The 26762-nt window shown below is 42.9% G+C and overlaps 1 long non-coding RNA gene across 2 annotated transcripts in view; it reads left to right on the top strand.

The window, feature by feature from the left end:
* The window catches only part of LOC137162117 (uncharacterized), a 54157-nt gene that overhangs the window by 9422 nt on the left and 17973 nt on the right, over positions 1-26762 (top strand). Inside the window, exons 2-3 of one of the 2 annotated variants that reach the window (XR_010922287.1) lie at positions 21934-22019; positions 22879-22940. The exons of the other annotated variant lie outside the window; for it this stretch is intronic. This is a non-coding gene — a long non-coding RNA (uncharacterized lncRNA). Of the gene's footprint in view, positions 1-21933; positions 22020-22878; positions 22941-26762 lie in introns of those variants that run through there. 2 annotated transcript variants of the gene reach the window in all.

The following is a 26762-nucleotide window of genomic DNA, read 5'->3' as shown; positions in this document are numbered from 1 at the left end:
GGTCAGGATGGGCGGACACTTCCTAGAGGCCATTTACCACCACTGAACCAAGTGTGGTGTTTACACTGATGCTTTGTTGCTAAAACTTTGGTGCAAAAAGCTCTACACCTCTCATTGAGGTGGTTTTATTTTGTTGGAAAATCAGGGGAGTTGGGTTGGTGGTGGGGAGGATTGTAGTGTGTACACCACCACTGCTTTGGCACCAAAAGCTGAGTTTGGTTGACAAAAGCCTCTAGTGTAGACCAAGCCATAGTTTGTGATCTATTAAAACCCCCAGATGCTTTTCTGTAGTACTCCTTCCTAGGAAGTCCTTTCCCATTTTGTATTTGTTCAATTGGCCTTCTTAAGCATAATACTTTGCATTTGTCCCTACTGAACTTCATCCTACTTATTTCAGACCATTTCTCCAGTTTGTCAAGATCATTTTGAATTCTAATCCTGTCTTCCAAAGTGCTTGGAGCTCCTCCCAAATTGGTATCTTGGAAAATTTCAGGGTTTTGTTTAGAAGATTGGCAGTCAAATCCCCTAGAGGTCACCAAATGACACAACTGGAGGAATTTCCCAGAATTTAAATGCTTCATGCCACAGTGGCTTGGCCTTCTCTGCACACTCCTTGCACAGTGTATAAGGCTGGCAAGTGTGTGATATCATTGTCATCCCCACCCCCACTTTTTCCTCTTTTAAGGAGGCAGTTTTCAGCTTGTTTACCTTAGACATATCAGGAATGTGGATTTTCCCTGGGTTTGCTGGAGTGCTTTTGGCTCAGATGTATATTTTTAGCTTTTCCCTCCTCAATTTTACAGGTATGGTTGTTTGAATTTTTTTCCCGTTCTTCAAAATAATTAGTCACTGATTTAAATATGAAGGCCCAGATCCACTATCACAACACCTAATGCCTAACTCTGAAGCACAGAAAATCACAGGAACAACACTGTGATCCACAATGCCTGAGTTAGGTGCTTAGGCTCCATAGACAATAACGGGGAGAGACAGGTGCCTTAGAAAGCCACCATGCTAGGTGGGGAGCTGCCTACTCTAGTCAATGGGAGATGCTGATGAGAGAGGTGCCGGCCTGCAGTCCAGATCTAGGCACCAAATTCTGAGAAGTGTGGGGCTTAGCATACCCATCTCTACTTATGATTCATGAACTAAGGGAAGATAGGTGTCTAGCTGCCTAAAGTTGTGGTTTGGGACCAATCTGATGGGCATGCTCAGAGGCTATCTAATCCCATAAAATAGTCACTGGCAGGGAAGAGGGCAAGCAGAAAGAAGAGCAGCTCCTTATAACCTTTAGCATCGTGCTTAAAGCACTCACTCAGGATGTTGGATCCACCTGATTTGTCCCTCCCAATGAGACAAGAGGTGGCAGATAACTGTTCAAGCCCTATGTGAGTGCTCTAACTACTGGGCTATTGGGTCATTCTCACACTCTTTGGCCCAATTAATATTTAATCAGTTAGTTAGTTAAAATGCAACAACTTCCATAGGAGAGATTGCGGGGGAAGACCCAACAGAATATTCCATAGTCTAGTGGTCAGAGCATCACATGAGAGGGAGAGACCCATGATCAGGTCCCTTCTCCTCATGGGGCAAAGGGGGGCCTTGAACTACGGGTCTCTCCCATCCTGGATAAGTGCTCTAGGCATGGAGCTAAAGATTAGAAAGGAGGGCTGCTGCCTCCTGGCAACTGCTTGTTGGGGTTAAGTGACCTCTGAGCATGCTTACCAGATTGGGTCCAAGACATTATTTAGGCAGTCCAATACCTGCCTTGCCCATGGTTTGTAAATAACTCTGGGGCTTAGGAGGAAGGTAAGTTCCTAGGCACTAGAGTGGGGCACCAGTGTGCATGCTCAGAGGCAGAAACACAGGTGCCTAGGTAACTTTTTTTTTTACACAAAAACGTAAGTGCCAAGTGATTTCAGGTGCCTTCAATATTAGGCAGCAGCTGAGCAATTTTGTGGTTTGCAGGGGTGTCTCAGAATGGAATTTCGACACCTAAATACGTGTGTGGATCTCACCCTAAGGGACTTAGTTAATTAACAAAATTTAGCTTTAAATTCTGACTGAGAACTCCTTCCACTCAATTTTCACTCTTGGTGCTTGTGCTGATGTCATGTCACTACTTATCCGCCATCAATGACCCTTAGGCTATACAGGACTTGAATTTCTGAAGTTTAAAAAAAAAAAGGGGGCGGGGGCAGAAGCCAATTTAAACCCCCAAACCCTTTCAGGTCTCCTCATGCATAATAAGGAAGCAAAGCACACAAGCCCAGCTGTCTTTATTTTGCAGGTCATCTTTAATGCTAATTACAATCTGTGCATTAGAATCTATTGACAGCACTGAAATCTGCTTTCAAGCTCTAGTGACAATACAAACTCGAATATTTAGTGATGGGACTCCCTGTTTGTTGTAAAGCAGCATCTTATGCCCCTGAAACTTGTGCTTGTACCTGAAGCTAGTGAACCCACTGGGATTTTAGTTTATTAAGTTATCAAATGTATATGACTTTCTCCTGTAACTTTTTGTTTGATCTATTTTATCTATTGCATAATAATGAAAGTCAATAGGGCATGACATTCAATTACATTCCTCAATGAATAGTGTTTTTACTTCAAATTACATAATGTAACTTGCCTTCAATTTTGTTTGTGGTTGTTGGTAGGTGGTGGTGTGTGGTGTGTGTGGGTTTTTTTATAGTAGAGTGAACAGAAGGTCTGGGACATATGAAAATAAACATCTTAGGAATTAAATGAAAACAAGAGTGACCCAGATTTGTAGGATCTTCTTTATTATCCTACTGGACTGTTTGTTTTTTTTGTTTTGTGTTTTTTGTGCTGTGGCAGGCAGGTATTTTGCAACTCACTTGAGTTGTTTTAACTTAGTCTATTGCATTACCTAATTGTTCTCTCAGGCATGCTTTATAGATTAGAAGTGTACCCTTAATATAAATGATTGATAGATGCTGTAAGCACCGTAGACATGCATATATCTTGTAGATAAACTTTATTCTGCTTATATACTGGTTCCCTTTGAACTTTAACAACTCAAAGATCCTCTTAGTCCTCTTTTCCAAGCTGAAAAGGCCCCCTGTCTCATTAATCTCTCCTCATATGGAAGCTTTTCCATACCCCTAAGGGGGTGGGAATATGATAGAGGTCTGTAAAATCATGACTGGTGTGGAGAAAGTAAATAAGGAAGTGTTTTCTCCTTCCCATAACAAGAACTAGGGATTACCAAATGAAATTAATAGGCAGCAGGTTTAAAAGGAAGAAACGAAAGTATTTCTTTACACAACACACAGTCAACGTGTGGAACTCCTTGCCAGAGGCTGTTGTGAAGGCCAAGATTATAACGGGATTCAAAAAGGAACTAGATAAGTTCATGGAGAATAGGTCCATCAATAGCTATTAGCCAGGATAGGCAGGGATTGCTGTTTGCCAGAGGCTGGGAATGCCTGACAGGCTGGATCACTTGATGATTACTTGTTCTATTCATTCCTTCTGATGCACCTGGCTTTATTGGCCACTGTCAAAAGACTGGATACTAGGCTAGATGGACCTTATGTTCTTTTCCCCATCATCAGCAGGCTCATCTTTGCTCACCTGGCAGGACTGGCTTAGACTCTTGCAGACTTACAAATAGTTCCTGACTTGTGGCTTAGTTTGAGTCCTCTGCTGCATCTCCCCACCCATCCTCCTTGCTGTTCATGGCAAGGGGTCTCTGTGTCTGACTCCTCTGAGTTATCCAAACTTGGCCCCATCAGCACCCCACAGACAAATATGGCATGCAGTTTGTCGTAAAAGCGGCTGGTCTTCTAGGCAGTGCAGATTTCTTGTTAATCTCTGTCTGTGGTATTCTTGGATACATCCTTCACTTTCACATGGCACTGCTGCTGATTCCTGTCATGCCTCTCTGCCAGCACTTTTTCCCCCCCTCCCCAGGTGTGCAATGTGCTTATAGACATTTCTATGGTTGGTCCATATCTGGGGTTGTACAGCCACTTCTCCGCACAGGTCAAGGTGATCCAATGCTACTTGCCTATTCCAGGCAGGAGTATGTCTAATTGTTCTCTGTGCACAGAGCCAGCCTGGTTCATTGGGCAGCTGAATGCGCACAACAAAGGTGAGCTGCTAGGTGGGCAATCAGGAAAAGGCATTTCAAAAATATGTGGGGACTAGATTTTTAGGGGGGTAGAGTTGGGGAAGGGCTTCCATTCTGTGATGCCTGGGCAGTGGCGGTCAAAACTGTGAACAGAGTAGTTACTGTGGTGGGGACAGGGGCACTGTGGAACAGCTGCTGGAGGACTGTTAGGGTCAACCTAACTGATGTCATGTCTACACTCACTGCATCGATCTAAGTAGGGTGACTCTGGCTCTGTGCCTGTTGGGGAGATGGTGTTACTGCATCACTGTCACACTTGTCTTCTGCCGACATAAATAGCCTGTAAGTGCAAATGTGTGTACAACTTGGTCAATGCTAGTGGACTTAGATTGGTGTAACTTGGTAGTGTAAATCAGGCCTAAGTATCACTTGTACTACCAGGCACCTCTGTGCCTGCATCATGGATTCCTATTGGCTTCCATGAGACTCCATGATTGTACAGGGTCAGAGCACCTGATTGGCACCAAACATTCAGTCAAGGGAATGGAAAGATAAAGCAAAAGCTCGGCAGGCAGCCTGTTTGGATTGCATGAATAAAGTGTCTTTTTGCTTAATGAAAACCATGGCAAATCATGAAAAGCCATATTGTCTGATGCCTCTTCTCTGCTGTGTCAATTAATATGCCTGGTTTTTTTGGGGGGATATGATCAGACAACCGTGCTGCTCTCTTTCCTTAGCTAGGATGATGTTCAAATATTATGTAATGCTTTTGTTGCAGTAACGCAATAATTAAATGCTCTAATTACCTTAGTAAAATATATATATTACCTTGCCCTATATTTATCTTTTCCTGAGCAATCTCGCCTTAATTAACTCCCTTAAGAAATGGCCTAAAGCTTTTGCTTTTAATGTAGTCTTGCATAGTACAGCAGAGGATGCCCTCTTGCAATTAATTTAAAACAAGTTGGTCTCTTTCTAACCAGTGATTTACAAAATGAGCTATTGTCTGAAGCCGACACTTTTTCAGGCAGGAAAAAGGGGGGGGGGGTGAGATCTGTCTCCATGTTCTATGGACTGGCTTCTTTTGTCAAAGAGCTGAGGAAACTGCAGAAGCATAATCTCCAAGTTGGACCTAGTGGGGTATGACCCTGGGAAGTGTAGCAGAAAGTAAAAGTGTATCTTTACCTGCTCTTTGTTCATTTGGACCAAGCCCAGAGTGGTTTTTTAATAAAAAACCAAACAAACAAAGCCCCAAAGACCATAGAGGTTAGTGGGAGACTTCCCATTGACTTCAGTGGGCATTGGATCATGTACCCACCCCCAGCAGAGGGCATAAGCTCATGAAAGAGGAAGAGTGCCAGCTCGTATTTCTCAGGTTGACTGCATTCTGCACTGGCAAATATTGGATGGTTAGGCACTGATGTAGCATGTGGTTAACTTGAGGCCAGTGAGCATCCCAGTGGCCTTGTGAGACTCCTCTTAACACTGGCGGCATATTACAGGAGAAGTCAGGGATCAGCATTGAGTGTCTGTCAGTAGACTTCCAGCAGGAATCCCTGGTATTGGCTTTAACATATCAAGCCCTACATGACTGAGAACTCTTCTGTCCTTGTCAATATTAAGGTTGATATTGGTGGAGATGGGGCTGCCTGTAGGCAGGGTGTTCTCTGGAGTTCACGCCCCCCTCACGTTGTGCAATTCTTAACCTCATGCTATAAGCGCATCATGAACCCCTGCTCAATCCTGGTGTGGTGAATTAGTCACAGCTCTAGTTTACTGCACCTCTGGGCACTGTCAGCATGCTAAAACAGCTTCCAGAGGAGCAGTATGGGCATGTTTTTAAATTGATATTTAGAAGTAGGCTAGGGAAATCATTCTCGGCTGGGTTAGCTTTTACGCTAATGTAACTGGGCTCTGCAAAGGTATGTGTGGAGTGCGGGGAGGGGGCATGCAGTTTTCATCACTTCACAATATCCCATGGGAGGTAATTTGAGCAGCAGCATGCAGCAGTGGGGTTAAATGAGTAGCCACCTGCCTTATGCCAGAGCTGGAAGTAATGAAGTTCCTGTGCTAAGATTTCTCCCAGTCTACCTATAGCAGTGCAGTCCCTTAATCTGGCCTGAACAGGAAAGCTTTGTTCTGAGAACAGGTGGTCAAAGGGAGGATAAATAGGGGACAGGGTGGGAATAAAAACAAGTGGGGATTGTTTAAGTATTTATTTCTTTTGACTGACTTGTTTGCATTTAAATGGTCCCTAGAAGGCTTTGAAGTGACCCTATTGATAGGAATGGGGAAAGGAAGTTCACACCTTTCCTGCTGCTGTTTGGTTAGGTGTACAGATGCTGTCTGCAAAGCTGTTTCAATAGGGTGACAATAGCTTCCCCTATAAATGTTGACTATATTAGTAATGTGCAAAGGTTCGAAAGTTCATTCTGTCATTTAAAGAAATGCTGAACAAAATCTGCACATTCAACAAACACACAAAAACTACTCCTCTCTAGTCTACTGGTTTACTAATCCTGGCTGAATTGAGAAGGGGTGGGATTTTCCCCATTCAGGTCAATGGGAGTTGGACGCTTCTGAAGATCTCAGACAAAATTCCCCCATCCCCTTCAGGCAAAGACACTTTTCCCATTGTTTTGTTTTTGAGGCTATAGTCTGCTTTCTACCTGGGCTGATCGGCAAGACCTGAACCAAGGTTCTCAGGATCTCATGCACTAACGTGTTCAGGGTTGTTCCCTAACATAGCTCTGACTAACTGTGAGAGGATTTTGTTTAGGCAAAGTCAACTTTTGTGCAGGTCTGAAAAAATCCTGTACACTTGGACTAGCCTGTTTGTAATGTCACAGTTTAGGTCACTGACAGAGCTGGAGACTGAAGTCTTCTGTCCAGCTAAAGTACGGACAGACGGACATGGCAATAGCTCCCTTATGGTGCCCTCTCAGCCACATCAGGGTCAGTTGTTGAGAGAAGCGTTTAGCCGAGAGGCGAGTCCTCTCTTCAGCTTCTTGTCGCCTGTCGTAGTGAATCATAAAAGGCCTAGTTGTGCCCCTTCTGCTCGGAGTATTGCCTTACTTCCCAGGCAGTCTCTCAGAAGTTGAAGGAACTGCTTGTGCGAAAGCTACTCACTGTGAATAAGTATCTGGCCCACAAGAGAATACAGACTGTAACAAAGTACTCCATGCCAAGAGGCATAGCATAGAATCTCTGGCCTAGTTGACACTTAAAATGTAGGTCAACATGACCAGTACTCAGTAAAAATCCACACCCTTGACCACTCTAGCTATGTTGACTTAACCCTCAGTGAAGATACAGCTAGGACAATGGAAGAATGCTTCCGTTGACCTAGCTACCATTGTTCAGGGAGGTGTTCCTACAGCAGTGGGGGAAAAACCCGTCTGTCACTGTAGGCCGCATATACACGACAGGGTAATGCTAGCATCACTATGGTACTACTATGCAGCTATGGTCTCCACAGTTTAGACTTGGCCTCTTCTCATGACCTTGCACTAGAAACAAGTTAGCATACGTCAGTCTAGCAGGTCTACATTAAGTCTCTACAACAGTGCAGTTACATCAGTGTAGTACCACTGGTGGCAAAAGCTCTGTTCTAGACAAGGCCTTATCATGTTTGAGCCATATATTTTTTTGCCAGACTCCGATCCTGAAAAATCTCCAAGCTCATGGTATCTTATCACTGGATCTCCATAGGGAGGACTTCTTTTGGGCTCTAGGGGTGTGAGTCCATCTGCACAGAGCATGTTTTAGGTTGACAACTCGAATGCTAAATCGATGTGCTAGCCACTAGAACAGATTGCAGTAAGAATAAACAATGAATTCCCCAGATTGCTCACAATGATTACTACACAAGTAGCCCTACTGAGTTCTCCTTTCTCAGTCATACCTTACACTCTGTCCCTTAATGTCCAATCTTTTGCTGTATTTAATATTGGGAAGCAGCCTACCTCATAACTACAGTTATGAATGCAGCTGCAGGAACTATATTCAAGGCTGCTAAAAATCCACATACTGGAGCCAGAAGGAACACATTTGGTTGAGCTGTAATGCCACAGCAGCTTTGCAAACATCTGAAGTGAGGAAAATAGTCTGCTTATAAAACCTATTTCATTGCAGTCTCTGAAATAACCTGCTGAATTGAAACGGACGTGAATTTTTCATGAATGATGGCAATCATACCAGGTAGCTACTTGGGAGGGAAGAATTTGCCTACAGTTTCAGAGTCCATTCCAAATACGGTTAAACCATAATTGGCAGACATTAACAGTCATCCTTATTTTAGGGGTTGGGTTGACTCTGAAGGCCTGAACTAAACACAGTGAGCCAGCAACTTGATGTAAACTGGCATAACTCCACTGACTTCAGTGGAGGCCTTGTCTACACAGGACCTGTTGGGGGGCGGTGGGGAGGGGAAATCTCTGAGATGGGGGTGTGTGTGGATACGTGGTCAATAAAGGTCTAGTTTATTAAAGGTATTTAGATACCTTACTCTCATGGAAATCAGCCTTTGAGGATCTGGGACAAAGTGCCTTGCATCCACACACACCTTTATCTCGTGTCTTCTTCTGCTATAATTAATCCACTTTCAAAGTGACAACTATTTTGAGCTGAGCTATATTGTTATACAGATCATGTGGATTTCATTTCACATTAACACTCTACACCTTCAGTACCCTCCTGCTGCTATCCCGCACTCAATGCTAAGTGTGTGTGGGGTGGGGGGGAACATGTTATCATAATTCCAGGTTACATTTTCATCCACTGAACATGGACAACTCACAATTTTTATGCATATATTACATAGTCGCATCCAATTCCTAGCTACGTCCTGTGAGTTTAAGGGAAAGGTCTGGGGTGTGTGTGTGTGTGTGTGTGTATGCACGTGCAATGGGATTGGGGGGGTCTCTGGGAATAGGGGGCTGGGAGTGCAATGAGATGCAGTGGAGCTGAGAGAAGTCTCTGGGGCTGGGACAAAATAACAATGGAGGGGTGCGTGGAGGGAACTCTGGGGATGGAGTGACGTGACAGTGGAGTAGGGGGTATCTCTGGGGCTGGGTAGAATGACAGAAGGGTGTGTCACCTGGGCAAGGGGTGCAATGATAGTCAGGAGATCTCTCAAGGGGCACAGTGAGTCCCTGGGGCCTATGCTGGGGGTACTTTCTCTGCTCCCTGCCCTGTCTCTTCCTGCTGGTCCTGCTTGGAGCCTGTTCTTACAAAGTGTTGGGTTGTCAGTGAGGAAGGGTTGCGGGTCATCCCTGTCTTCTAGGCTGGGCAGGGGCCAGAGCTGCTACATCTGCCACTCCCTGGATACAAGCCCCCCTCCATGTGTGCATAGCAGATGTGGCCAATGAGGGGGTGGTGTCTGCCCATGGGGGAGTGGCATAGAGCCTGTGTGAAGTAGCAGCTCTGTGCCCTTCAATGTTACCCTCACCCTCCCTCCCCAAGCTTTGGAAAAAAACTCAACAACTTTTTACTGGGTCTGCAACCCCTTCCCCGTTGTGACTCCTCCCACTTTAAGCACTGCCTACACTGCAGGACTTGACATCTGGATAGGCCTGTCTGGGTACTTTCTGATGCCATTTCCCCTGCTCCCTCAATTTAAATGTTGCTACATCCCCTTGCCATAATCTGGATGCGACCAGATGTGCTAAGTTCTCCGAGTCCCAAGTCCATTTCAGATATCCTAGCCTGCGCTGCTGCATGGTCATGTCAGGGGAGAGGAGGAGGAGCGTGTTCGGCATCATCTTTCCAGTAATTACTGGAAAGCCAAGATCTGCAAGTGGCACAAATACAGGCAACGGGGTATTCTGGAAATGCATGCCAGTGTTGCACCAAAGCCAAGGAGCTATGGCAGAATTACAAAAACCAGCCCTGGCCATGCTCTCAGTAAAGGTGCATACCATGAGACGCTGAACCAGATTTGCACCTGAGAGGCCACCACACCACACATCTGTCTCTGGACAGTAAGACCATAGCCTGCGATGAGGCACGCATGCCCTCAGAAATCACACAGGCAATATTCTCCAGAAAACCTGTTGGACATGGTGCAGAAACAAACACCCACTCCTTGCCAATTTCAGCATGTTCCCTGTCTTCTCACTCATTCTTGTACTGCAGCATGAATCCTTCCCTCCATTCCTGTTTGGGGGAAGGGGGGAGAAGAAATTCCTCCAGACAGCTTAAAATCTCTGGCATGCTGTACAGCCACCTGAAGCTGCCAATGGAAACTCTGGTAAATCAGCGAGAGTCCTATAGCACCTTAAAGACTAACAAATGTATTTGGGCATAAGCTTTTGAGGGCAGAAACCCATTTAGTCGGATGCATGAAATGGAAATGTCAATTTGGTATGTGTATATATACATATGCAAGGATGGGTGAGTTACATCAGTGAGGAGGGCAAGTGTTAACAAGGTAAATTCAATCAGGGTGGATGAGGCTATTCACAACAGCTGATGAGACGGTGTGAATGTCAGAAGAGGGAAGTTATTTTTTTGTAGTGGGGTAGCCACTCCCAGTCTCTATTCAGATCTGATCTGGTTTGATAGTGTCAAGTTTGCATATGAGTTTGTTTTTGAAGTATTTTTGTTGAAGTTTGGCAACTTTCAAGTTTGTTACTGAGTGTCCAGGGAGATTGAAGTGCTCTCCTACTGGTTTTTGAATGTTACCGTTCAAATATACTGTGGTAAATGTGTCTTGAGTCAGAATAACAGTGCTGTAGATGGAACCTCCTCCAGTAAATGCTGAGTGCTGTATTACCCCTATCTGCCTCTTTGGTGCCTGCGGCAGGGGATACGGAAATCTTTGTTCCAGGCAGTGGTTGCATGCTTCCATGTCTCCTGGATGTTGCTGTAGCACGTAGTGCCCTTAATCATCCACTTACTTGTCTAATCTCCACCCAACCTCAGACTGCTCAAAAGTGCACCCAAACCAGAAAATTAGTTTGAGGCTTTCTCCTCCTCCTCCCACCCACCCCAGTTGAATCCCATGTTAAATGTGTCACAATCTGTACCTCTGCCTTACCCACCTCTCATGTTGCTTGAGGGATAAATATACTACCCCTGTCTCTCCCCAAAAGACCAAGAACTATACCTGTAGAAAATTCATGTAAAAGCCATAATCTGGTGATTTGCCCAGAGCTTTTCTAGACTAAGATGTTCACATATGTAAAGTTTTTAAAGCAGGTAAATGAGCCACTTGAGGTCTCAGAGGTTCTTTTAGGCATGTGATATTGTGGAGACTTTACCAGGAAACTTAGATGCAAGGGTTATAAAAGTCAATCCTAACTTTGTAGCAGGGATTAATTTGGTGTAGTACATTGCATTGTTAAATCCATTACAGGAAGTGTATCACAGCTGCAGAATTCGATGTCAGTGTATTTGGCTGATCAGTGCAAGTATTCTAAACAAGAACTGTAGCAAAGATAGTGGTCAAGTTTAGTGCACACACAAAGCAAGATTTGATGTCCTAGGGCTGCCCATGCAGGTAGTGTTTCAGGGGCTGGGGGATGCTATCCTGGCAAGTGTCTTCCTGGTTATCCCTTTGCCTTTCTGAACAGGACTATTCTCTGCCTCTGAGGGACATGCCTCTGGATAATATACTTCAGCCTGCAGGGATGTAAATGCAATTCCTAGCCTGTCCCTTGATTCTCCACTCCCTATCCCTGTATAAGGGTAATGTAAAGGGGTACAACATTGGGCAAGGACCCCATTAGAGGGGAAATCACTTAATGCCTTGTGTCCAAGAGCACAAGAGAATGGAATTCCAAAACTGAGACTTTGGAGAGCTGTCACTTTGTATCATCCTTGGCATGGAGGCTAGAATAGTGGTATAGCAACTACTTGTATGGGTTTTTTTCCTGTGTTTTTTTTTTTTTTTCCTAGCAACTGGCATGATACAGCCCATAGGGAGAAGGGTGTTATGGTAACTGAGAGCCTGGCAAAACCCTGAGGGAAGAGACAAGACAAGGGAGATGTTTGATCTTATGAATAGGTCCCACCAAAGATTTTAGGTTTTTTTTGTTTTGTTTTGTTTTTAAAAAAAAAAAACAAAAAAACCAGGAATGGAGGGAAGAATTCATGCTGCAGGACAAGAAATGAGAGAAGATAGGGAATATGCTGAAGTTGGCAAGGGAGCACACCAACCGATTGGACAGAGAAAGTTGTAGGAGAGGATGTTTGTTTCTGCACCAGGTCCAACAGGTTTTCTGGAGAATATTGTTGCCCTGTGCTCCTATATAGCACCCCAACCTAACCCTGTCTCTGAACCTTTTGAGAACATCGTAAACTGGGACCCCTTTTCACTCCTCCAACTGCAGGAGATCATTTGCATGCCATTACACAACCATCTCCACCCCCCCGCCCTTCCCTCTCTCCCCCTGCAGAAGAGGTTAAAGAGAGCCTGAAACTCTTAACACGGGTACAGTATTTTTTTCCCATGTACTTCTTTCCCCCTCCTTAATCTCTCCTAACAACAATTTTTTTTCAACTGGTGGAGCGCCTTTCCTCTTGCACTATGACAACATTGACTATGGAGTGTGTTGCTTTGGTGGAGTTTTGAAATCTAAGAACACGTTTCCTTTCCCACCGCTTTCTGCTGAGTCAGCGCAGTGCAGGAGAGTTCCTGACAGACTTAATGGCCTTTGTATCTGGAGTTTTACAACACACTCAGACCACACCCTGGCGTAAGATAAACAGAACACTTTGTCTGCTTACGAATTCTGTACTTTGCCCAGGACGGGGCATTTTCAAAGCTGTACTATTGTCATTTTGTCCTTTGACATGCAAACTGCGTTTGTATGAGTGCAGTGGCATAGATTCTCTCAGCCAGTAGTTCGGGAGATAACTAGATTAGATTGGAAGCTATGCAATGTTCTGACAGCATGGATCGATCACTTTAAACATATGCTGAAGGATTTCCAGTCAAGAAGGCACTGTTGCTCAGAACATATTACAGAAAATGCTTCCCTATCTCTTTATCGACTAAGACGACAGAGAACAGACAATTCTACAGCTGAGTGTTTGTGCCCCCTTTGTCACTTGATAACCTAAACAAAACTCCTGTTGAATCCACCCGCCCCAGGTCCCACAGTGGTTCCACTCTCCCTGAAGAGGGGCCTCAGTGTGAGTCTATGCAGTGAGTGGCAGCAAGTCTCAGAGCTTGAGTCTACAGATGCAGGCTCGCACTACAGTGCTAAAAATAGCTGTGTAGACACTTGGGCTCGGGCTCTGAAGCCTGGGGGAGGGGAGGCCCTAACATCTACACAGCTATTTTTAGTGCCTTGATGCTAGCCTGAGTCTGTAGACCCAAGCTCTGAGACTTGCTGCCATGGACTGTTGCTTGCTGTGTAGCTGTACCCAGTGTGGCTACATTTAGGCTCGGTTAACACTGCTCCTTATTTTTCTGGATGCAGTGACTTGAGAGCAGGGCAAGCATTGCTTCGCCCAGAAACTGACTAATGGAGCTATCTTCACAATAGGGGGTTAATACACTACGTTGAAGTCCTGGCTCTGTAGAGAGGCACCATTAGCTACTTAACTGAAACAACTAATATCTAAGTAAAACTTTATGATCATATGCTGGTGGTTATCAGTGCCTGTGCAGAGTTCACATCCTTTGCTGGCCTAGAAAGCAAGGGACTGGACTGGGGACCCAACTTATGTCTTCCTGTGTATGCATTAACTCTAGGGCTGGAGTGTCTGTCTGGCTGCTATTAGACTGGGGAGCTGCACAATAGCCTCCGTTTTGTTTTGGGGGTATAGAGGAAAAGGAGGTGTTAGGACTACGCACTGTGGTTTTAACAGCCTTTATCATAAATAACTTACCATAAAGAAAATTTATGGCCCCAAGGCTGCCATCCCAATGATTCATATCCTGAGAAATGTCAAGGTGACCCATGGTGACATGATTGATCATGACGTCTCTGAACTGTTCTGAAATTATTTACTGATTCATGCCGTGTTCAAACACAAAGGTATGCACCCTTTGAATCATAAATACCCTAATGGGCAAGGATCCAGGAGAGAAGTAGTGTGCCTTGTGTTCGCATTATATAAATATTATATCTAGTGAGCTTGCTGGATGAAAGATGCTGCAGGTGAGTTGCAGAATAAGCTCCAGGTGCTACAGAATGATTCCTGCCTTTGTAGTAACTGACACACTTTCCATTCATCTCCTTCTATCAGTGTAGATCTGGTTGAAAAATATTTGTTGAATTTGGGTGTATTTTGCCTGTTAGAGATACAGTCCATTTAATCACTGAACTTTGAAGCTAAGGTTATTGCAATGGAAATATTAGGGGAAAATATTTTCAGTTTGCTTGCATTGGGCATTTGATGGTTCTATGTGCTTAACTTTCTCTTGTATAAAAAAAAATTAGTCTCCCTTTTTTGTTTCTGTGGGTCTTCCACACAGCGGCAGGTAAGCAAGCAGATTTTATTTCCTTAGTGCCTATAAGCCATAGCCATGGATCGGGATCCAGTTCTGCTAGGCACTGTACAAGCAGAACAAAAAGGTTTGTGTTCCAAAGCACTTAGTCGAATTCACAAGATGGAAATAGATGGCAAGATGGAGGAGTACCAAAGAAAACAATGAGACAATAGTGCTTAGCATGGTAGCCGTGATCACCTGCAGCCTAATCACTGTCAACTTTTTTGTAGGCATCACAGCAAAGGAGAGTTCTAAGGAGGGATTTGAAGGAGGATTACAAATTAGCTTTGCAGATGTTTAAGGGAAACACCCCAGTTATAAGAAAAATGTGACACTATAAAACTGGGGCAGAGACTCACAAGCAGATGTACTTTTAATGGAGTGTTTTTAATTGCCTAGACTTCAAGTTGATATCCCTTTGCATTTTGTAAATAACTGTTCTCATTTGACTGTTCTTTGGATAGAAATCATTGAATTTCTTTGACTTTCTGGTGTTGTCACGCTATTGATGAATCATTTGACACATTACTTGATTAGTTTTGATTTTTATGTATATATAAATGTGATCAGAAAGGGCAGCGATTTAAAAAGTCCCTTTTGGATTTTGTTAAAGATTTAAGACAAATGTATGAAGGAGGTGGGGAGGATGAAATAAATTCTCAATATCAATCATACTGGATAGAAACATCACCAAAATAGAGAACAATTCATGTAAGTGCCTCTTTTGCTCTAGAACAGTGGTTCTTAACCTTTCCAAACTACTGTACCCCTGAAGCCTGAGTCCCACCCCCACGGGGCTGAGGCATGTAACTTAGTTTCATGGCGCCCCTGTGGCTCCAGGCAATTGCCTTTCTTGCCACCCCCAATACCAGCTCTGCACTTGCGACCCCTCTAAACCCCCAGGTTAAGAAACACTGCTCTAGAAATAGGAAGTTTTGTGTGTTAGGAAGTGGCATTTATACCAAGGACCAGGTGGAGTAGCCATTCCTACCCCTGAACTGATGATCTTCATCTTATTTTTAGAAAACCAGTATTTTTACAAAACACAATAGATTTTCCTTTCTTTTTGGAATGGGTTGGGCTTCCTGCCTAGCAGCACAGTCGCCTCCCTGATGATGATGATCTAATAGTTTTGCCTTGAAAGCTGTTCCCTTGGAGTACAGTATATTTAGTAAAATCAGCTTGTTCTGGAGTCTGCATTGAGTAGGTTTACGTTTTTGACATGAGTCAGTTAAACAATTTTAAAACTCTGTCAGTGAATAATAAGCAACTGAAGGCCTCGTCTACACTTAAAAAATAGGTCGACTGAATATAGGTCGACTTACAGCCACTGCTGTAATTACAGTGGTGGCTGATGTCCACACTGCCCTCCTTGGGTTGGTGGAGTGTGTTCTCACCAGGAGTACTTCCACCAATCTAAGAGGCAATGTGGGGAGCTGAGAGCCCAGTCTCTCAGCTCCCTGCCGTGAACCCACAGGCTCCTGGGCTCCCTGTGGGCTGCCCCTCTACTCCCTGGTCCCATCTGGGACCAGGAACCAAGCACCAGGCCCCACCACCGATGTAAGGGGATGCAGCGTCTACACTGATGCTGCATGCCCTAACTATGCTGACACAAGCCCTACACCTCCTGTCAAGGTTTTATTTTGTTGAAAAAAACAGAGCAGTTTTGTCAGCTCGGGGTTGATTATAATGTTTACACCACCTCTATTTTGGCAACTGCTGCTGCCAGTGTAAACCAGCCCTTAGTCTCAATCAAGACATTGGTTATTACTATGAATTAGGGTTATACTTCTTTCCCTATGCCAACAAGGGAAATCACTTTCTTTTAGAACTGTGTGAAATATTTATTGAACCTGGAACATCCTAGTCTTGTAGGAGATTCTTTAGTGTTACAGATGAGTAGGTCAGACCTGATAGTCCCCTGAAAGTCAGATGAGGGAAGTATTATCTAGTGTTTGCCAGGGAGGTCAGGGAATGGGACCACCTGACTCCAGGAGGAAAGAACAGGCCATCTGTGCTTCTCTGAAGATATCAATAAGGAGAGGGAGGTGTCTGGGGGGGCTTGTTGCAAGAAACAGGACAGCTAAGGGTAGTTTAGAAAGGGTAACAATGAGCTGCCTGTGTAGAAGTTTCTGTAGAGAGGTTTTGAGGGTAAACCTTCCAGCCTGAGTTCCAGAGGGGTAGCCGTGTTAGTCTGTATACAGCAAAAACAAGGAGAGTTCTGTAGCACTTTAAAGACTGACAAACTTAATTTCAGCAGGCATAAGCTTTTGTAAACTTCAGCTCACTTCCTCAGATGCAGTTGGTAGAAATGATACAGCAAATAGGTAACATAGTGGGCATAAATAACAATGGATAAAATGGTGGATAAAAGCCAGGTACTTGAGTCCTAATGACAACCATTGAGTAGGAGGTGAGAATGGGTGATCAGAGCAAATTACTTCTTGTAGTGAGAGCCATTCCAAATCCCTGTTTAAACCCAGTTTGAATGTGTCAAGTTTGCAGATAATTTCTAACTCAGCTGTTTCGCTCTGTTTCCTCCGTTTCCAGCCTGAGCAAATCAAGCTGCAGGACTGAGTTGTGAAGCCCTTTGCAAACAAGCCTGAAGGGTTCTTGCATCCTTACTTTCTTTCCCTTTCACTGGCCCAGGCGCTCCTGTTTTTATAGCCTGTGGTGCAGATGTTTCACAAGAATAAGGAAACCTAAACCATAGTAAGAGTTGAATCAGTTGGAGAAGACACTGAGTAACTAGATTGGAACTATGGTACAGAATTCATAGTCTGAGAGCTAGAGCAAACACATATTTGTACAATGACAAAGTTAGGTGAGTAGCTGATTTGTCACAACACTTGGCACAAGATTTCTGTTATTCCTTTGCAAATCCCAGATCCCAGGCTAGCTCTAGCAGCAAAGGGAGTGAAATCAGGTCAGGGGCTCAGGCTGTCAAAGCTGTGTGTGTGCACAGTGTTATAGGCTAAGAAATCACCATCCAAGCTTCAGTCTGCATCGCCTACTTACTCAGCTTCCAATACATGCTGAGGCTTGAAATATAGTCTGGAAGCCATCTAAGCCTCACTACTATCTTGAAACAGAGCTAGGGCAACTGTGAAACAATAGAATTAATTTTAGAAGGTAATAGAAGTGACCCAGTTTTAGAGAGAGCCAATATAAAAATGTAGCGTTAAGTAGTCTGGGCAATTATTCTGCACCACCTAGGACTGTTTCTGATGTAGGTATGTGTTCTGGAGGGTCTATTTTTGCTAGAAGCCCTCCATTAAACTGTGGTGTTGGAGAACAAACATTCAACAACATTAGTTGAATCTGAGGCTTATATTTCCCAACAGCTGAAATTTTGTCAGTGGCAGCAGCAGTGATCTGTGGTGTAGAAAAGGCTCAAATGGGGTAAGCCTTTTTTTAAACAAGATGACACCTGAACCTTGTCTGTACTACAGATTCTACTATCACTAGCAGCGTGGAACTATTTGGAGCTAAGGGTTTGAAAAACCTTATTGTAATCAGAACTTGAGTCAATTCTGCCTGACCTACTGCCTGAGATGTGTCTAGTAACAAGCTAAAATTTCTTAAAACTTGTTTTCTCAACAATGGTTTTACTGTGGGAAAACTCTAAGACAGAAGTTGAATTTTCTATGACATGAAAAGCAAATCTTTCTGAACATTCTTCTGCTTGACCAGCTAAACATTTGTTTTCCCTAATTAAAGTAAAATATTTCCAAGTTCAAAAGCAGTTTTCCCTTTGTTCTTTTTCAGCATTAGATCTGATCCTTTTACTACTTTGCTTTGCTTATTAGTATCTTGAGTTCAAAGGCACTTCTCCTCACCCCCATCCCCAGTACCCTATTATATAAGATTTGATATTTAAAAGAATCATCACAACCTGGTCTGATCTCAAATATTTTTCCTGCTTTCTAATTGGTAACAAACATCAAGTCCTTGTTTGTTCCATTTCCCATCTGAGATTTGTGTGTTTAATAAAAATCCAAGTCAGGCTGCAGCCTTGGCTTCATTCCAGGATTACATTCTCCAAGACAATGGGCAGTAAGCAGAGTGGAAAGCCTTGCTGTGAGTTTATTGTTGGAGGGATGACATGGTGATGTCCCTTCTGCTGCAGGGGTCAAAGGCAAGATTCTGGCATCTTGAAGCTGGAGATCTGAGCAGATGATTCTTTTGCAGCTGGTTTGATCCGAAATGTCTGTGACAGCCAAGCCAGTTTAAATTTGTGTTCAAAAGTTAGTTGAATTTAGATCACATGTGTAAAATCAATTGAATACAGTCTAATCTCCTTAGTACCTTAACAGAGTTTTCCACTAACTTTAATGGGAGTTAGATCAGGCCCTGATCTAACCACTATTCCAGTGAAACAAAAAAGGTTTTAACTTGACAGTGACAATAAGGAATCAGGGTTAGATACTCAGCACTACATCAATTTGCACCAGCTGAGGTTCTGACCAGCATCTTCCTTTTATCTTTATCAGTCAGGATTGATAGATTTTATTTTTGGCAGGATGGGGGATAGAGGGAGGGAATATCTTTAACAATTTGCAGGACTGGGATCAAGTGTGCCATAAATACATGCCAAAGCAGAAACAGTTTTTTTTTTAAATGTGCCTGGAAGTTCTGCCCATGGGGCCCAAACCAACCCTCATAGAAACCAATGGGAAGATTCTGGGCTCATCCTACAGGCTTGGGCCCCCGCCCCTTCTAAAATGTGAAAAATATCACCATTATCTAATTGGCAATGGTTGGGAGACTGGGCTAAGCAGGCACATAGTGATACGAGCATAACACAAACATACAGTCCAAGTGCTTAAAAGGTTGCGTGTTTGAACAAACATCAGAAGGACCCTGACTTGTTTTTTTCCATAACTGCTATGACTTTGTGGCTGCTTATAACTCCTTAGAAACCTGACGCTTAGAAGCCAATTTTTATATATATAAATATTTGTAACCCAAGATGCATATCTCCTTGTTCTGGGGTTGCTTAAGATGTCTCTGCTGCTGACCAATGATTTATTTTTTAAAAGATTACTTATAAAGAATAAAATAACAAATGGAAAAGAGGCTTTAAATTTGACCTCTATCAAACTTGACAATGGACTATACTCTGACAGTGGGCTGTAGGCCACTGGCAGTGGGAAATCTCTCCAGAGCAGAGTTCCAGCATTGCAAGGCAAGATCTGATACAGCACCAAGCAGATGACGTAAAAATAACCCCACGCCCTGTTTCAGAGGGGGTGGAGCTGGGTAGCCCAGCCCAGAAAGTAGGTGGGCTGACCAGGGAAAGTGTACAACTGGTGGGGTGGTGGGCAGAATGTATGCTGATTCAGTGCATCCTTGGAGCAGCCTCTGTTTTGAGAAGCATTTATGGATCCCTAGTTTTAAATTAAAGGTGTCCTTTATTGGTTTATAGCCAGATAGCATGCATGAGGCATTGGGACAGGTGGTGCTGGGTAACAGGTGCCTATATAAGAAAAAGCCCCATATATCAGGACTGTCCCTATAAAATCAGGACATCTGTTCGCTGATTGATTGAAACTCTGACAAAGGTACAACCTTCCCCCCCCCCCCTTCTCCCACCTCCTCCCTTGGTGGTGAGTCTCCTCCCTCCCCCTACTTGGAAGGCGAGTCTCCTCCTCCCCTTAAGTATGGTTTACATACATTGGGTCTGATGCTCCTCACACACTAGTGCATACTGGGCATAACTCTACTGAATTTACTGGAGTCTTATATTGGTGTAAAATCATTTGAGAGCAGAACTGAACCCAGTGTTGTAAAACTGAAAATTGCAAATGAGGGTTGCCAACTCTCATGATATTAAGTGACTTTTTTCTTAAAGATTCAGATTCTGGAGTCATCTGAATACATCACTATCCTTTTTTTTTTTTTTAAAGTGAAAGTATCTAGCCATCATACTTATGGGAAAAGCTTGAAAACCTGAACCCTCAAGGCAAACAAAAATAAAATAAAATGCATTTTAAAAAAAAAACAAAACCCTCATGATTTTGTAAATGTAATTATTTTTGGAGGGGGAACAGAGGGCTGACTCATAACTTTTGAATGCTTGGGGCTGCCTTTTACATAATCAGAAGCTGGGAATGTGGTCTGGGGGCGGGTATTTGCAGATGCACTTTCAGTTTGGTTGGAAGTGGGTGTCTGAAGGTTGTTTGCATCCTAGAGACAAGACTTTTCCTCTTCAACACCATCAGCAAAATTCTGAGAGGATCAGCACTTTAAAACATGAGCAAGGCTCCCATTGGTAGCAATGGGAGATGCACGGATGCATCTAGGGTCCTAATTTGGCTTAAAGCGATCATTGTGCTATCAGCAACCATGTTATGTAATGCAGTGTTGCTGATCAATATTGCCAGCTAAATAAAGAGTTTAATGATCAGTGTTACGTTGTGAATAATTTTTTACTCAAGTGAATTTGGACATGGAAACTTTCACTACCCCATCTATACTGAAGGGAAGAAGTCAACTTTTAAAAAATTAGTATCTGAATTAAGGTGGTAAATATATAATAGTGTGTGTGGATATGGGTTACAAATATTGACTGGGTTCAGGAGCCACAGTAGTACAATATTGCCTAAGGTGGTAACGTTTGCATGTGTCCCTAGAAAGCATAGGGAAGCATGACTCTGTGACCTCCAAAGGATACTTCATGGTTACAGCACTCACTTGCTCTTAGAGACAAGGTGGATGAGGTAATATCTTTTAATGGACCAACTTCTGTTGGTTAAAAGAGACAAGCTCTCAAGTTTACCCAGAGGCTCTGTGTAAGCTTGAAAGCTTGTCCCTCACCAACAGAAGTTGGTCCAGTAAAAGATATTACCTCACCCACCTTGTCTTTCTAATATCCTGGGAGAAACATGGCTACAACCTCACTGGCTCTTGTAATATACCTGTAAAGCTCTAGGCCAAGATTTTCAAAAGTGGCCATGGATTTGGAATGCTCCCTTTTTTCGGGTGCCCAATTTTTGACAGATTAAAGAGCCTGATGTTTCAGAGGGTGCATGCTCATCACTCTCTGAAAACCAGGCCCTTTCAGGAATCTCATGTTGGGCACCCAAAGTTCACTAGCCACTTATGAAAACTCTGGGTCCTAGTTTACATGTGGCTTTGTCTTCCTCATCTTTGGGAAGGGGATTAAAGAAAATTTTCAATAACATAGTCTAAGGAACTTTTCAAAATTACTTATGTTGCCTGAAGCTAAAGGCAACGTTGCATGATGGGGAAAAAAAAAAAATTTCAGCCCGCTGTTGCCATTACTCTGTTTGTTAGTATTTGCTTTGTTTTATCTCCTGCTAATGAGATGGGATTCTATAGAGCAAAAAATCTCTAACTGGCTATTGTTCTCCTATCTATCTAGTTTTGGAATAGGCTCCAGGGTCTCTCACCAGCTGGTCTCTTCTATCTTAATCTTCTCTACTTTAATGTGATCCCAGCTACAAAGAGGTAATAAGGAAAAGTGGAAGTAACTGAATTTCTGTACTATAATATTTGGCACATATAAAAAAAACTATAAAGGACTCTACATTCAATGTTTGTATGAAAAAATGAATCTATGATGGTAGATGAGTTTTAGGGTATGAGTTGGAGAGCCAATTTTCTTGGTTAACATCAGATAAATAGGGCTGGTGATGTTGGATGACATTAATTTCTTCAAAATTGGAGACTTTAGAACCAGTACATGGGGTTTTTTCTTCATATTCAACAGCCCCTAGTGAACAAGTATACTCAACTTCAAAATGACAGTTTATTTTCATGTTCTCATTGAGCTATCAGTGAGTGAGCTGTAAAAGGGGTTTATATTACATATATTGCTTTTCATTTTATATCTTAAATAGGCAGCAATATAGAACTGCAGAGTTACTTTTACATTTTCCTTAATGCATCTTTGTGGTCACTTATTACAGAGCTTCAGGATTATGCAATAATGCATATACCTAGATATGCTGCAGTACCTGTTAATTTCAGCCAAAGATGAATACTTGGTGCCCTTTGGTTAATCTGTTATAGGAAGTCAAAATCTCTGAAGGGAGTTGTTAATGGAACTAGAAGTGGGAGCATTGCAGTATCATAACAAAGCTAAATTTATATCGAGGGGAACTCCAAAGTATTTTGCATAGCTTCAGCAGTTTCTCAGCACCTAGAAAGCTTCAAGAGAATGAATGCTATTCTTAAGCAGTTACAATTTATACAAGTTGTGGATATTTTTAAAGAGCTAGTAACTATTCACACAGCTATTCTTTCTGTTGCTGGAAACGTGGGATCATTATGTTGATTTTTTTTTTCTCTCTCTTTAATCCTGCAGTTGCTCTGGGTGTGCCTGCAAACTGTTTCCCACTGATAAAGAACTGAGTTTCTCAGAACAGCCCTTACCACAGGAGTTCCGTTTTGAATTTGACAAACGTACTGATGTGCAGGTTTTATGAAAAAACTGTCCAAAACTAGAGTCAGAGGGCCAGATCCTGTGACCTTACGCAATCTTTACTTAGCCGACTTCAGTGGGAGGTGGGCCTGAGCCAGGCCCTCAGGATTTGGCTGAACTGTTTAAAATTCAGAGATCAGAGAGCTATTTTCAAACACACCCATTCACATAATGACACTTGTTACCACTGCTTCTGCCTGTGCTCCCACAGCTGCATGACTATTTTTTAGCATTCTAGCTGGATGAGATAGTGTAAGTACGTCTTAGAGTTCCAGTGTGGTCACAGGTTCATCACAGCTTTAGTTCCAACTGTAGACATAGCCTCACTCCTACTTCTCCAAGTGGCTAAGTGGGTCTCCAGTCATAAGCTACAATAAACTGCACCTCTAATGGTCCAGTCTGGAACTATACCTCTGCAAGTTGTGTTTTTAAATTTGAATAGAATAATAATTGAGCACAAATGCTGCAAATATGGCCTCATTCTTCCACAGCCCTGCATCAGATCCTATTTTTCTCAGAGGTATTTGTTCGGACATCATAATTTCTGTGGAAAGGTCTTGGCCTGCTCTTCTTCACCAGGAAGGAAGTACAAGCATTTAATATTTGAAATATGAGCAGTTGGGATGCAACAGATACATTAATGTAAAGCTGACCAAAAACATTTTTCCAATCTTTTTTTGACCGCTTTTGTGAAGCATGTTTCCTCTTTTCTGCCCAACCAGCTCTTGTAACACAATTTAGCTAAACAAAAGGAGTGAATGTTTAGGGTTACCAAATCAGAATTTGCTTTCCAGAGTTAGACTATGTCTACATTGACGGCGGCGAATTCGCCACCGTCAGATTGACTTATCTGGATCGACTGAGCGGTCAGTGAAGACCCACTGTTGATCCAGAAATCGACGTATTAAAACCACCTCCTCAAGTGGCGTAGTGCTGCATTGATAGGAACGCGGTTCCCATTGGCGCAGTACAGTGAAGACGGAGTGCAGAACAGAAGCACAGAAGTCGATGGGAGTTACGCAAGTTTTTTGCGTAGTTTGCATAACTCCCGTCGACTGCCGCTGAATTGCCAAGGTATGTGTAGACAAGCCCTGAGTCTGTAACACTTGTTTAGATCCCTCTGACCATTCCCACTAGCACACTGGCTGTGGATCCGATTTGTAGAATGTGATCACCAAAACAATTTTAAACATACCTATTTAAAACTGCGAGGTTTGTTTTTTTTGGTTTTTTTTTGGCAGTATTCACCCCGCTATGGCCTTGTCTATATATGAGCATTTTAGGGGAAAAATCAAATCCCTGATGTTAGCTAAGCCAATGGGGATGATAAACTCATGTTGCAGTTCAGGGTCACTGCACCTGTATTTCCCCTCATTGGTCCAGCAAGACACTCGCTTCCAGCTCTCCAGCTGTTGTCTTTTTGGACATCTTCTTCCCTTCTGAGTGCAGTATTTCTAGGCTGCACAGTTGGCCTGTCTTCACTGTTACTCTCAGCAGAGACAGGCTGCCCAAGCTCACCTGCTCGCTTTCTCTCCAGAGACTGAGATTGTCAACGGTTAGAAGTGGACACAGCTCTTTCTGAGCAAGCCTAACTTATTCTTGAGGTAAAAAGCACTAGTGAGAAATGCTATTTAAAAGAAGCTACATATCTGCTAATTAGTTCAACAGTCTCCCTAACTCTAATATAGTAGAAACAGTCCTTCAAACACCACACCCAAGAGTTTTCCTGTGTGGTCACAAGTTCAATCACCGAATCAGCTCTGAACAAGCACACTCATCATAAGTTTACACCACTCTTTATACAGTTTAGGGGGTCTTTGACTGGGTATTACCAGAAAGAGGTAATTAGCACACAAGGGCGTAGCTTCAAAAAGTTTGCTTTGGAGGGAAGAATTTGCATTCCCCTTATGCCTCATTTCTTAGGAAATCCACTTTTCCTGAAAGCCCTTTGAGGTTCTTATTACAATCTCTGGAAGTTATTAGGTCTTGTCTTGTCTACTCTAGCATTTATGCTGGCAAAACTTTTGTTGTGAACACCCTCCCCCAACCCAAGCAACATAAATTTTGTTGGCATAAGCGCTTGTGTGGACAATGGAGATGCTCTCCTGCCGACATAGCTACCGCCACTCGTTTAGGTGTTTTTATTATGTTGGTGAGAAAGCTCTCTCCTGTTGACATAACACGTCTATACACCTGCACAACAAAGGTTTTGCTGGCATAAATGCTAGTGTAGATGAGTCTTTAGTCAATCTCCTAGAAAAATTACATATTGTAGAATTCTATGTAACACATTCACAATTGCATTTAAAACATAATCATCCCCAAACTTTTAAACCTAATTCTTCAAGGTTAATGTAATTAAATGACGTTAATTCAAGATATTATCAGTGTCACCGCTCCAGTCATCCTTTTTATCACCTGCTTCTCAACTCTGGTATTTCCTGCACTATAAGCAGTATCATTGGGGAAAATATACAGAAGTAATGACTAAAGAAAACACAATTTCCTTCTCCTTATGTCAAAACAAATGGTACAGTCTTTATAAAAATATGTGTGTGCTAATCACTACCTTATTTTGCTCTTCAAGTGCCAAATCCTGAGTCCTTTAGTCAATTTTTACTGAATCTTATTCCAGTCACTCCCACTCACCTGACTTCAGTGAGAATTTTGCTTATGTAACAATTAATAGTTGTAAAAGATTTCAAGATTTTACTCAAACTATTTTAGGAAGAGAAAATGTGTGTAGGTGCAGTGAGAGAGGTCCACTGCAAACACACAACCTCACTCCTACCATACTAGAGTTAGGAATTCAATTTCGGTGATTAAAGACACAAACAAACTGTGAACCTCTATATCCTGGCAGTACATTCAAAGATATTCCACTTTGTAACTAATTTCCTGCTTGTTTGCTGGCTGATCAAAAGGCCTACATTGCATAGCACCCTTCATGAATGCTATGGAGAGTAAAAGACAAAAAAGAACTATCTAGCTTAAGGACAAGAAGCTATAAAACCTACAGCTATCAATAACTCCCTGTTCAACAGGTGCAGCATAAGTATATTTCCCTTTGCTAAGCAAATGGAAATATTAGTTCTAGTAATACCTTTACATTTTACCTCTATCTTCATATTTGGTAAAACAGGTCCCAGACTCCTCAATAGAAACTGAACATTTTCAGAGTTCAACATGAAGAAGATCTCCCACTTGGCCCCCATGGACTTTAAGCCCCACACTCCCTGGAGCATCACTGTAATGCATTGTTATGCTGGAAGGTTTCAATCATTGACCTGGATGAAGCTGATGGTTGTACCAAGCACCCTTCAGGCTAAACAAAAGGCACAATTAAATGCTCCTTTGTATAGTGATAACTGAAACAATAGAACCCACTGCCCAAAACATACACTACCATGGAAAGGCCTGGACAGAAGCCAGGCCATGATGGCTGAGTGGTTTCCCTGGGGCCTGACTGCAACTGCAAAGGCTGGGGCACTGAGTGGCTACAGTTGTGTGTATATGTCAGAGGCAGAAAGCAGATAAAGTGAGAGAATCCGTCCTTAGTGTGGCCCTAACTATATATCTACATTGGGTGTGTACCATGACCTGACTCTCCTGCATGTGTCCGTGCATTAGCAAACCCAGCATCAGAGTCCACACTGCAGAGCCGCATATATGCCATGTAGCCGTGTTCACACTGATGCTGTAGGTACATTGTGTTTCATGCTTGGATTTAGGGGTGCATATCCCATAACCATTAGTGTCCTCACCAG

This window comes from Emydura macquarii, unplaced genomic scaffold, assembly GCF_026122565.2.
Source record: "Emydura macquarii macquarii isolate MOO-44397 ecotype Brisbane River unplaced genomic scaffold, CSIRO-AGI_Emac_v2 contig_2422, whole genome shotgun sequence".
NCBI classification, from domain to species: Eukaryota; Metazoa; Chordata; order Testudines; family Chelidae; genus Emydura; species Emydura macquarii.
Note: the sequence above shows the minus strand (reverse complement) of the source record. Positions and strands in the feature narration are given on the sequence as shown.